This window comes from Manis javanica, chromosome 2, assembly GCF_040802235.1.
Source record: "Manis javanica isolate MJ-LG chromosome 2, MJ_LKY, whole genome shotgun sequence".
NCBI classification, from domain to species: Eukaryota; Metazoa; Chordata; class Mammalia; order Pholidota; family Manidae; genus Manis; species Manis javanica.
The window spans coordinates 48,301,079-48,315,138 of NC_133157.1; the positions used below are offsets into that span (position 1 = coordinate 48,301,079).

At 38.2% G+C, this 14,060-nt stretch overlaps 1 protein-coding gene and 1 long non-coding RNA gene across 5 annotated transcripts in view; one reads left to right on the plus strand and one right to left on the minus strand.

Moving 5' to 3' along the window:
* Window positions 1-14,060, plus strand: part of SLC24A2 (solute carrier family 24 member 2) — a 214,161-nt gene that overhangs the window by 26,429 nt on the left and 173,672 nt on the right. The window lies entirely within an intron of this gene.
* The window catches only part of LOC108387904 (uncharacterized), a 222,115-nt gene continuing 213,719 nt past the window's right edge, over window positions 5,665-14,060 (minus strand). Inside the window, exon 3 of the long non-coding RNA XR_012127693.1 lies at window positions 5,665-13,249. This is a non-coding gene — a long non-coding RNA (uncharacterized lncRNA). The remainder of the gene's footprint in view (window positions 13,250-14,060) is intronic.

Consider the following 14,060-nt stretch of genomic DNA (forward strand, 5'->3'; position numbering starts at 1 on the left):
TGTTGAGAGATGATGGCAGCTTGAACCAAGGGAGGAGAAGGGGAGGACCTGAGAGGTATCTCTAAGGCAGCCTCATGAGGAGTTCGTGTTCACCTGGCTGTGGTGCAAGGAGAAGTGGCATGGGGAAGTCGGGGCGGCTGCCGGCTTGCACTGGTGGAGTCTTTGTGTGCTGTCTGTAGTTGACGCAGGAATCGTAGGAGGACAAGTGGGTTTGGAAATGAGGGGAATGAATTAAACAGTAAACACACTAAGAGCCTTCTGGGACACCCAAGTGGAGGATGTTTAGGTAGCTGTGTTCATCAGACAGCTTGGGAGGAAGAGAGGGATGGTTGTGTCCTAGGCCTTTCCGCCCATCTTCCCAGTAAGTCTTCCCATATTCTGGACCTCTATGAAAACATTATCCTTCAACCAGCTTCACAAGTGAGAAGTTGGGAGTCATCTTCAAGGACTCCGTCTCCTTGAACCGCCTTCCCAACACCAGTCTACACTGGCAGAGTCCAACAGCAGATTGTCCTTGTCCGGGAGTCACTGGTAACTTCCATTCTTTTTGTTTGGCTTGAGTTCCTAGACAGTCTATGCAGGTGTGTGCATTCCTGCTCAGTTTGGTATATTCCATGAGACTTAATCACAAAGGATGATCTGAGATGGAAGAAACTTGGTTCAGGGATCCCTGTAGCAGAATGTGCTGCAGTGCGACAAGGGCATATTGTCTAGGCAGGCATATAACACGGAAGTGAAAGGGACACCACTGGCTCACATTCTGAGGCAGCCGCTCTGGCACTGCTTAACTACAGGATGTAGGTGCATAGAGAACACCTGGAGACTGGAAGGTATGAGTATTTGAGAGAAGTTGTGCTTCCTAAGCCCTCCCAACTATAAGGGGCTTATTATTACCTTGCAGCTAAGCCTATGGCTGCTGTGGCCTGGGGATGTACCTAACATAGTAACACTAGGCAAATAAATGCAAGCCTTGCTGTTTTATATTTCGTATTTATCCCATCCATCTCTCTCTCTCTCCATAACTGGTGTGTTTACACTCTTACAGAAAAATGATACTAAGTCATTTTATATGTTAAATGTTACTAAGTTGGGCATGTGAACTGGCTTCTCCTGCATGATCCTGAACCCCACTGAGCCTCACTACTTAGGATTGCTAGATAAAATACAGAACAACTGGAAAAGTTTGAATTTTAGGTAAATAAATCATTTCTTAGTGTAAGTATGTCCCAAGTATTTCAGGGGATAAACTAATACTGCAGATGATTCCTGTGTTCATCTACAGTTTAAGTTTAACTGAGCATCTTGGATTTTTAATTGCTAAACCTGGCTACCTGAAACCTACTCAACCTTGGATATTTCTTATAATGCATAAAATCTCTTCTAATAAATAAATGCTCCCTTTTGCCTTTAGCACAGGGAGACCAATTATTGAGTGATATGGCTCTGATGTGGTTCTCTACTTATCCGGCTCCCTTAGTCCCACACACACTAAATTTAGCTTTGTTGTATTTTTTTAAATCTCTGGAGGTCTTTGTTTTATCCTTGGACACACACACCTTTACAAAAAACAGATGCCCAAACAAATATAAAAACACAGCCCCCAAAATACTGGTTGGTTTAATAGAATTCATCTAGAGACCAGCCCCTGCCCACAAAAAAAAAAATGTTTTTTCTCTATCTCCTTTAAACAGAATTAGTGAATGCTTTCATTTTGCTGAGGATTCTGGGGATCTCGATTATGTACCTTTGTGTTATTTAACTTTTCTCACCTAAGTATGCTAAGCTGAGGGCAAGGAAGAGAGGTGACTTGGGTCAATATCTGGAATATACACATCAGGCTTGCTGATTCATGGGGCTCTAGGGGATTTATTGATGGCATCTGGAAATAACTCTGGAATCTGATTGTGCTGATCAGAAGTGTCTCATCCTGCATGGCCACAGTCTCTAGAGAGAGGGAGATTGCACATCTGGTGCAGCAACCTGTTGGAGATAGGAGGAGGTTCTTGTTTCTAGTTAAGCACAAACCACTTCCCCTTGTGCTATCTCCACTTGAAATGAAAGGTTGCTTATCATCCTCCCTGATGTGTCTTGTGATTCTTCCTTTTTTTCTGCATCCATAGATGCTTCCTCCCTTGTAGTTAGGATAATGTTGTCAGGAAGCTGAGAAGATTTTGAGCTGTATTGGTTAAAAACAAAAATGGAGCTAAAAACCATTGGGCCTATGCTACCTAGATAAGGGACTGACCATATTGCTGAAAACTTGTTCTATTTCAGAGATCATAATTTTGACATTAACCACATTTGGCATCGTGCTGCAAAATCCTTAGTGCTCAGCAGTGACTACACAGCAGTTTAATTAAACATGCTCACAAAATGTGTCTCAACAATTGTTTCTACCAATTACCCCACAACATCAATGGAAGGCCAATGTTAAAAATTCCTGCATTTTCCTTGGTGTAATTTCAGAGGGAGAAGAATAATGTTTTGTTATTTTGTTGAGCATAAAGAAATCAGTGACTCATGGTACAGAGAGAAATCTGCCTGCTTGTTTGTGACTACTAGTGGAAGCCGGGGAACTGAAACCTTGGATCTGCTCTCCTGTACAACATATTTGTATCTGCTTCAGCTGAGATGAACGTGACCCACTGTCAAATGCTAATGCTTTGGGTATTTGTTTTTAGTAAATAATTCAATAAATACTCCAGGAGGCACATATGGTTTTCAGTGTTGCATATCTCTTTTGTGAACATGCAGCTTTTGCAAAACCAGAAAAGAGATAAATCTGTATAGACCTAGAGGTCGAGTGTCAGCCCTGAGGCCATGTTCAGGAGTAAGACTGCTTATATTTAGCATCCATCTGTGGCACCACTCACTAGCTTTATGATCTCTGCCAATTACTTAAACACTTTGTGGTTAAAAAATTTCCTCAGTTTCCTCATTTGTGAATTGTAGAGTTGTGGAGGCGAAAAGGATTAAAACAGACCAAATGCAGATAGCCTTCATGTGTGCAGTGTATGCATATGTGTGTCTGGGCCATCATAAGTGTGTTCAGGTGGCCTGTGAAGCTACACTCATTTGATCTAGCCTTAGCTCACATGAAGCCGGTAGAAATAGGCAAGTTTATGGAAGACATTCATAGTAAAAGTTAATTTCCAAACAGGGCAAGAAGAATTTCACTGGCTAATCTCATGAAAAGCAGCGTGGGGTGTCAAATAATAAAAATTTTGTAATTAAGTTCTATCAAATGCCTATTACAGAACACCAGACTTAAACAGGTTAAGTATATATGTATCAACTTGCATTGTTGGACAAAAAATGGAAGTTGCATATGTCTATTATGAAACCATTTATCTAAATGTTTTAGAGGTATACACCTAATATACATGTATATAATGGGAGACAGGAAGTACAGGCAGAGTAAGTACATGAGGATGATACTTAGCAAATCAGGGGCTCGGGAAAGGGAGAGGGGGGATGCGATGCAGAGGGAACACAAAGGCTTCAACTTTACCTGTAGTATTTCAAGTGTCAATATGAAAAAATATTAAAATCTAAATAAGTCAAGTGGTAGATTCACAGGTGATTATTGTATGCTCTGTACCTTTTTGAGTGTTTAAAATATTTCGTAAGTTTACAAAGAGGTTATATTGTAGTGATCTGGAGAATGTCAGCACAGTACTGGTCCACAACAGTTAACAATGGGATTGTTCTCATTAGGACATTTCTCCCACCACTTCCTCTCCCTCCCCTTCCCCCTACCCCATAAACACTGCCATGGAAGAAAACTGTTCATTTCATTGTTGAAATTACGTTCTGAAGATCCAACAGGTGAGGAACTCTTGCAAGAAACCCCAAAATAACTCAGAGCACATTTGCACATCTTCTTTCTTGCTAGTGGCCACATAAACCAACAACATAAACAAGTATGACTAAAAATAAATATCTACAAGTGCACTAAATCATGTTTTTGTCAAAAATAGCGCTTAGGTTGTCCTTCCCATGAATCTTTAGTGTTTGGGGGCCTTCTTTTTTTTAAATAGGTGAGTTAAAGAAGTGAGGAAGGGAATACTGGATTTTAGAGTAATGCCAGAATCAGGGAAAAATAATTCTCCCAGTCAATAAAAACGTGAAAGCTTCTCATTGCTTGCCCTTGGATATATTTTATAATTTTTGGCTTAGTGCAGAAGCAGCATCAATTTTATTGACACTAGCCTGTTAAGGTAATGAAGTTTTTTTATTATAAAATTCTATTACAGTTAGTCACAATGAACCTACACACACTATCTGCAGTTGGAGTTGCCTCAGGCACCCCTAATAGCATAGAGATATTGAATATTTTCATATCAGGATTAGCAATTTCCCCTGCCTGTCACAGCTACTGGAAAAATCAGCAATGCTGATTTCATTTCATTTAGGTTTTGTACCTATTTTCTGAGCTACTTGTAACTTTGATGAAAAAAATAAAATATTTAAAATTTTCATTGATGGTCTCACTGGAAAGTTGCCATAGGCTTTGAAACAGATGAGCTACTTATGTTGAGACAATATTGCGCAGTTTAAAGGAGGACTGCACTCACACATACATGCACTCATGAGTTTAAAAAAGAAAATGCACAACAAAGAGAAAGACATGTGGCAACAGGAGCAGAAATAGGAGAAATCTAAAAGTAGGAGCCAAGAAACCTGGGTAGCCTTTAGAAGCTGGAAAAGGCAACAAAATGAGTTCTTCCCTAAAGTCTCCAGAAAGAATGCTCTCCTGCCAACGCATGTGTAGATTTCTGACCTCAGGAGCTTACCTGTTTAGCTGGGTATAAATGAGTGACTTCACAGCACTTGTGTTTGAGGGATTCAATGCAGAAAATTCCCAAACCTGCTTACATCCTTGCTAAGAAATGTGGTTTGAGTGGAAATTGAGGGCCCCAGCCCATATTTTTCCAAGAACAATATCACCTGGTAGGATAATCAGCAACAAGGAGTTTCTGGAGGCTTGCACCAATCTCCCAGAAGAAAACAAAAGCAGCCCTAATCTAGCTCAGGAGTTGTACCAGGAACCAGCCCCACTCCCATCCCCACCTCGCCTGTGGGTCAGAGCAGCTTCTGGGAGCTCTCCCAATAATCTGGCCATGGTCTATAACTCCACCTCAGTACAGCTGAATGGGTCACTTCACAGGCAAATGCACTCTATAGGAATCAGATGCAAGTTTTATATCCTGAAATCTCTTTTCACCTTTCCAGGCAGGTGAGCTCTCCCCTACTAACACCCCATGTGCCAATGGATGGCTAGAGCTTCCTTTTCATTTTTTAACATAATAGCTCTGAATCATATGGCAAAAAAACACAAAAAAATTAGATGCAAATAAAAAAAACACAATGAATGGTGGGACTTCTAGTGGAATTTTACTTTCTCTTATAGTCCTTTATGTACATTCCAGCTTTTTGCAACTAATATAGTTGACTCTTATGAACAGAAGAAAAATGCTATCTAAAATACAGAAAGAAAAGGCTGTGATTTATATCAGGAAACCAAATTAATATCCTTAACTCTGACACTTTAGTAACTATAATTTTAAGAAAGTCACTTAAACTCTTGCCAGGTTTCACATTTAGAAGATAGGGATGATAAGCTTCTTGGCTTGCTTTCCCTAACATGTAGGGATTCTTACATGCAGAATTAGATAAAATATGAAAAACCTTTAATAAAAAAATGCTACATCAATGCAAAGGTTTTCCCCAGCATGTTGTGAACCTTAAAAATAAAACTGTCAGTTATTGTACCAGAAAAATGGGTTTATTTGGGAATAGTAGAGAATTACAATCCAGGACCAGCAAGCTACTGCAAGTCCCAAGAACAGAGAGGACTGCTCCTTTATAGAGGAAAGGAAAGAGTTGGGAGGGGCTGTTATAAACAAAAAGTACATTGGGGTAAACTGGGAGCTCAAAGTATAGTAGCTTAGCATTGGCTGACTTGTGACAGCCTCTCATTGGCTGGGCTGTTGCTGAGGTGGAAAGGAGTTAAATATTTCTTCCTTTTACTGGGGTGGTAGTAGCTAAAGCATTATCCACTTGCAATTGACAAGGAGTGGTAGGGACTGAGAGCTCTCCCTACTAGCCTCCTGACTCCAATTTAGTGAGGTTTTCTTCTTAATTTTCACATCATAGAAGGCTGAAGTTGTAGGGCAAGCTACAGAGAGGTAAACTAATTTCCCCCAGGCAGAACTCCTCGCCCTCCCTGGACTTAGAACAGAACCAGGTATATTTTAGGGTAGTGGTTCACAAACCTGCAGGCATCAGAATTTGGAAAGCTTGTTAACACGAAAATTGTTGGATCCACCTCCACCATTTCTGAGTTAGTAAGTGTCTTGCCAGTGGGTTTCAGCCCTGGGCAAGTTCACTATGGATTCAATGTGACCAAAGAAATGATAGCAGAACGTTCTTGGAGTGAAAGGGTTTATTACCCAGCTTGTTTTTCCTGCGGTAGATGGAGCACTAGCGTCTCTGCCTCCGCCCAGAGCACTGGGCAGATCTCTCTATATAGTGCATTAATAGCTTATTGCCTACTGGTGTGGAATAGCTAGTAGCCTAGCAACAGACCAGTTACATCATCAAGTGGTTTAAGTTCAGTGAGGATCGTGGCCATAGGAACCCCAGCTTCCCCACACTAAGTCTTAGGAGAGGTATGAGATGCTGCATTTCTAGAAGGTTCCCAGGTCTTTCTGATATTGTTCCTCTTGGGATCTCTTTGAGAACCACTGTTAGGGATGTTACAGGTGCACAAGTATTCCAGGCTCTTCGATGACTAGAAGCTTTCCTGGTGACCTTCCGAGTGCATTTTTACTTTAGTAGAGTGTTGAAGTTCGGTAAGGAAAGAGTCATGGGTCTGAAAAAGGAGCCAACGCTTAAACAGGCTAAATATTTGGGAATTCTGAGAATGAACTAACATTTGAATGGTAAGCAGAGTGAAATGAATCCTTAAACAAGAAGTGTGTTTGGGGTCCATGAGGTATTTGGTCGACCTACGCACAGTGTTGTTCAATCTTTTAAACTAGTCAACAATTAAAAGCTATCAGATTTCAAATGGAAATCCAGATTCCTGACTGCTTTTGAAAAATCAGATGTGGCAAACTGGGCTCTGCATTCCCATGTGACTGCAGTCAGCTACAACTGATAGTTGCACCCTTCACCTGAGATATATATTTTTGGGTTAATCAACCCCCATCTGGCCCTTCTCTCCTCTAGATGACCTACCAGTTCTCTATGAGCAGATGAGTTTATGATTATAAAATGCAACAACTGTCTATGCTTTTTAAATTAGGAAAGGCAATAGCATGCTCCAAGATAAACAGAACCCTAGAATCTGAGCATAATTTTACTCATAGATATTTTAGAGGGGAGCAGCAGTTAAATAAGTTACCTAGCAAGTAACTTAGAACACTTATATATTATGCACATAAGAAGAGATAATGGGATGCAAATTCCCCTTTCTTGGATATAACACAAATTTGAAGAAATAGTGCTTCCCAGCAACTACTTCGGGCTACACACCTCTGCCCAGCCCCTACCCACACCCACCCTGTCCTCTGCTCTGGAACAATGGCAAAGTCTGCTGCTAAGGGAAGGGACAACCACCTCTGGGAGGAGATGCCAAGGAAACAAGAAGGGCACAGGAAGTGAAAGGAAAGAGCCAGTCCCTTCTTTCTTCTTTCCTTCTTCCTCCCACAGCTGCCAGTCTCCCTCTAGTTCCCCCTTTTGGCAGACCCTCAGGATCAGCTGGCAAATCAGAAAACAACTTTGCAGAGCTCTGTCCCTAGCTTCAGAAAGCCAACATAGAAAGGTGAGTTTGCAGCTGAAAGGCAATAGCTTAATCACTGGCACAGAATTTTTCAGGAAAGTTTAGCTGATGGCAGCAGCAGAAACCAAAGCTGTGAGCTCTTACGAAGAGTGAGGCAGCTTTCTAGATGCCAGGCAAGGCATATGAAGTGTAGTCTGATCTTAATTGTCCTCAAGTGACATTCAGCTTTAACAGTGTTTATTTACCTTCAAGTAAAGCCAGTGTAACTGTGATTCAGTCAGAGAGGGCAGTAAACTATCACAAAGCTGTTGTAGGTCTCTGTGTATATTCTTTTGGGGGGGTCCCTTTTATAATGGAAAATTTCAAATGCACCTAAAGTACAAAGAATAGTACACTGAACACCTGTGAACCCATAGCCCAGATATAACAATCATTTGGATACTCACGTTTTATTTATCACCCCCCCACCCCTTCTCTGTTTCCCCCAGCTTTCCACTGAACTATATAATTTCATTCCTGAACAATTCAGTATATGTTTAATTACAGCGGAGTGAATTTCCACAAATCCAACATGCTCATGTAAATTCCTGCTAGATACAAAGAGTATTACAAATACCCAGCACTGCTTTATACTTCTCTCCCATGTCCTCTCCCCACTCTTCTCAAAGGAGTGACCATTATCACTTGCTTTGAACTTTGTATATATGGACTCATAAAGTATGTACATTTTTTAGTTCTTTGGTTCACCGTTGGTAAGATTTATCCATGTTGTTGCAAGTAGCCATAGTTCATTTATTTTCCTTGTTCAGTGCTAATTCATTGTCAGAATATACCACGATTTATTCATTTATTCTACCATTGACATATAATTGTTTCCAGCTTTCGGCTATTACAAATTGTGTTGCTATGAACACTCCTATACATGTCTTTTGGTACACACTTGTTTGTATTTCTCTTGGGTATATCTAAAAAAAAAAAAAGAATTGTTGGATCTTACAGTATGCATATGTCCAACTTTAATAAATACTGCCTAACAGTTTTTCAAAGTGGTTACACCGGTTTTCCTCCTTCTAGTTCAAGTTGCTTCATATACTTGTCAACACTTGATATTGTGCTTTTCATTTTAAACATTTTGATAGATATGTCATGGTCTCTCATTATCATTTTAAATTTCATTTCCTTGATGAGCACATTTTCTGGTGCTTAGCTATTCGAATATATTTTATAAAGGGTCTTTTCCATGCTTTTATTGGGTTGTCTGCCTGTTTTCTTAGTGATGTGTAGGAGTTCCTCATATATTCTTGATATGAATCCTTTGGTGGATATAAACATTGCAGACATCTTTGCCCATGGTAGCTTGCCTTTTCATTCTTTATATGGTGTCTTTGATAAAAAAAAGTTCCCAATTCTAATGTAATTCAATTTATCAGACTTTTTCTTATAGTTAGTGCTTATTGTGTCTTATTTAGGAAACTTCTACTTATCCCAGTATGATAAAGATATTCTCCTACATTATATCCTAGAAGTCTTTTTTAAAACCTTTCACACATAGGTCTACAATCCGCCTGCAACTGAACTTTGTTTATGATCTGAGATATGGGTCAGGTTTATGGCTGTACAACATACCTAACACAATTTATTGAAAATAATATTATTTCCTCATTGCACTATAGTTTCACCTTTGTGATATATCAAGTGATGATATAAGTGTGTGTTTATGGTTTTTCTATTTGTATATCATTGTGTGAATACCATGTTATTTTTATTATAATTGGGATTGAGACATCTAATGGTGCATATTCTTGATCTTTGTTCATCTTCAGATCTTTCTTAGTTATTCTTGGACTTTTTCATTTCCATATAAATTTTAAATTAGCTTAATTTGGAAATGATTTCTTTGCAATACAGAATCTTCTATCCAGAAACATTTTGTATCTTTACATTGATTTAGACTTTATTAATTTCTCTAAATAATGTAGTTTTCTTTGGAAAGCCTTTGCACATCTTTCATTGATCTTATTCCTAGACATATGCTTTTTTATAGATTTATGCTATTTTAAGTGGAATGATTTACTTTTTTGTTTTCTGTTTTTGCTAGTTTATGGAAATGTAGTTGTTTTGTTAAATTCAATTATTGATTCAAATAGTTTATTTGAAGATAATTTTGATTTTTTTTCTGTATATGCAATCATGTCACCTGTGAATAATGACTGTTTTATTTTTTCCTTTCCAATCTTTATTTATACCTTTCATTTTTTTTCTTGCTTAATTACACTGGTTTTTAGACCAGCATATCACAAACACATACTGAACATAATAAAGTTACCTAGAAAACATGGGCTCCTCTCTCATTTACAATTTGTTACTCTAAATGTCCACTTTAATCCTAACACCATCCAGCCCCCAGAAAAATGGTCCCCCACATCTTTTGAATTGTTTTTGAAACAAAAGATGATAGTATCCAGATTCCATGACAGTTTGTGAGTTGTGTTCATGTTGATAATGGGGACAAACACTGCTTGTCAATGAATGGAGGTTGAATGGCAGAAGTATGTAGGTAAAAGGCAAATTAATTAACTTCACAAATCTACCCTCCTAGATAGCATGAATACATATATTTCTTGTACAATGAAGTATTGTTCCCTAGTAATTTTGGCTCTTGTTTTTTTACTGCTTTTTGTGCTTATATTTGTAGTTCTGGGAATTAGCAAGTTATACATAAATTAGCAATATTTTTGCAGTGGTTGTACATCCCAGCTGAGGAATATTTTACAGTATGAAACAATTTATATTTCTCTTGGATTTGCATATAGTAAGTCTAGACCTAATTTATGTGATGCTTCATTCTGATTCTTTTCATTGACATATATAGACAGACATTGAACAGTAGAATTCAAAGTTTTACATTTATAATATTTAGCAAAATTTACTACATTTTCAAAAGTTAAATATAAAATATAGGCTTTCTTTAATTCTGATTTAAATTTGGAGATTCACTAATTTGTATCTTGCCTATAGTTTTAAATTAATTTTGAATATCTTAGAACAAAAGTATTTTTTTAATTTTTTTATTTTACATTTATTTTTCATAAAAATATATTAACATTTATACCCCTTGAATGCAATTGCATTTATTTGTTAATCCTTTAAATCATTACTGCCAATAGTACCAATTATATGAAAATCTTGACTACAACATGAGAAATTTGCTAAAATAAAGGTAATAAAAAATAATTTTGTAACATGAATAAAATAATGTATTATTCATGCCTTCCTTTTATGACTTATTCAAACACGGCCAGCTCATCAATCCAGGCATGTACCTTAATAATTAAATTGAATCATCTCTGATATTTTGCCATTTTAAGTCATATATAAATTATAGCTTTATACTTTTTTATTTTGTTATTATAAAGTTATATTTGTCAAGGTAGAAGGATAAGATATATTTTGATAGTTTCTTATTTTGATTTTTAGTTTTTACATATTTCAATATAGGGAATGCAGCCTCCGTTTGTCTTCGTACCCTTGTCCCCCCAAATGAGACTCAGTGAGCCTGGCTAGGACCTCGGGTGCAGTGCTGTATAGAGGAAAATGCAGCAGGAATCCTTTTTTATCACATTCTCCAAATGTTCAGCCAGTTCAATAATGATTTTTTTTTTTTTGGTTTGCTCTTTCTATCAGTTTCAGGGAGACTGACATTAAAAACCTCTTTGTAGCTTTGTCCATTTCTCTGTTTAGTCCTGTTAATTTTTGCTTTATGTATTTTGAAGCTGTGCTCTTAAACACATATTGAGAATTGTTATGTCATTATGCTGAGATAACCCTTTCATTCTGGTGAAATGGCCCTCTTGATATCTAGTAAGTCTTCTGGCTTTGAAGTCTACTTTAGTCTAACTCTAATATAGCTACACCAGCCTTGTTTTTGTTAATTCTTCCTTGGAGTTTTCCACCCTCTCAATCCTTTCATGACCTTCAAAGTGTGTCACTTACAAGCTGCACGTAATTGGGTTTTGTTTGCCATTGTCTGCTTACAATCTTTGTTTTTTAATTAGAGTATATGTTTGATGTAATTATGGATATATTGGGGTTTAAACCCATCAGCTTATTTATTTTTTATATGTCTTACCAATTCTATGTTCTCTTTTTCTCGTTTGTTTCTTTTTAAATTTAATTAATTTGAACTGCATTTTGTTTCCTTCCTGTTTTTTTATTCATCTTTGAAAACTGTAAAGCTACATCATGCATGCTTAACTTACTGAAGCCTAATATAAATGAGTACTTTTACTACTTTCTAGACAATATCTATTAAGAACCTTAGAATAGTTTAGCTCCATTTAATTCCCTTCCATTTTTTATGTTACTGTTGTCATTTGTTTTAATTCTAAAGACATCTGGGTATGGTTCAAACTGCTCTGTCCAGTCTCTGCTCAAGTGTCACTTCCTCAGAGAGTCTTACCTATATCACCCAAATTAAAATACCCTCACCCCACCCCTTTCTTCTCCATTCCCTTGTTTTTGTTCATGGACTTATCACCTGAAATGAGATTTTTTTTTCTGTCTCTCTTATTAGAAAGTAAGCTTCATGAAGGCAGGGTCTGTCTACCTTCTTCATCAGGAGTTGGCCCAGTAAATATATATTTACTCACAAATGGAAGTCAGAAGTGACCAACAGAGACCACAGTCACTAAATCTTAAGAATGAGGAAAGCAGGGGCCCATAGAGCACTGAAGAACTGCTGCAAATCACAAGTCAGAAGATTTTTGTATCGAGAAAACTTGGGAGGGATACTAGAATCATTCCAGAAATAACCAAGCGAGCAGATTTCCTCTATTCATGTTTTTCATTCATTCAACATTTCCTGAACACCTGTTCGAATCTGGGCACCAAGCTAGGTGCTGAGTATTGTGCTAGACTGCGTGCTGTGTGCAGTATGCAGCATTCTCTATAAAATTCCTTCCTAGATCGTCATTGGAAACAAGACCTGGTGAAAGGTGTGAGGAACTGATGAGCTGGATGACTGAAGAGCGTGTTCTAACAAAAAGGCATGGAGGTTATTCTGCTGGTGAGACATTGTCATGCAGAAGGAAATCCAGAGCTTTGCTCCTGATACCCTTAGGTCAGCAATGCTGACGCATGATGCAGAAGGGCTTTCACACTAAAGGCACTGAGAAATAATCCAAGAAAACTCTAAATCCAGAGCCTTGTTTCACCCACTGCTGAGACTTAGAACCAAAGGCCACTTGAATCGGGTGTCATCCAGACAGCAGCTCAGATGCCCAGTGTTTTCTTGGAGCCATATTAGCCTTTTTATTTCTATTTTTCAAAACCCATCATAGCTTAAGACTTCTGGAATGTTCCATCTTTAGGTGATTTTTTTTTTTAATCACTCTTTTCTTCCCTTGTAACAGTTGGGCCTGGGGTGGTGTAGGGTTATTGCCCTCTGGTTTTTGCCCATTTCTGAAATTAAAAAAAAAGTCATGGGTTAGCTCTTCAGAATGGCAACTGAAAAAAAATCAGGTTTTTATTAATAGTTGGGGATATATTGTTTTCACATTTTCAGCTCTCAGCCTTCTCTCCAGCAGATGGGAGGGCAGCTGGGCCTGTAATAGAAAGTGACCCTAGCAGCTAGTCTCTCTTGTCTCATGATCAGCCCTGAAATAGTACAGACGTGGGTTCTACAAATGAAACACAAATGGCATTTGCAGGCAGAGTAACTGCAGAGGAACAGCTAGCATGGCTGTGGGGAGATCAATCTTAGTTGTGAGGTTAGGATCACAAACTAATGCCTACCGGACCCTGCCCAAGCCTCCTAGCAGGCCTTGTAGGACTTGAAGTCACTTCTAAGGGAATCACATGGATGGATGAGCTCATGCTGTCAAACAGCCAGTATTTCTGGTATTTCCCCAAGTGCTGGTCTCCAGGTGCCCTGTTGGTTCAAGCTACTAGTCAGAGATTTTTCTGGAAGTTACACCTCTCCTATTTTGGAAGATGTTTACCAGGAAGAGAATTTTTTTTCTTTTTCTTTTTTGTCTTAACCCAGCAAGTAACTCTTTAAGCTTTGGTATTAAACATCCAGAAAAACAAAACAAAACAAAACAAAAAACATGACAATAGGTGTCATTTTTGAGCATCTACAATGGGCCAACATCCTCTCAAATATTTTCTTTCATATCCTCAAATCCTCACAACCCTACAAGGTAGATATTGTTATACCCATTTCACAGTCCAGGAAGAAAATACTCAAGTAGTTAAATAAATTGACTCACAG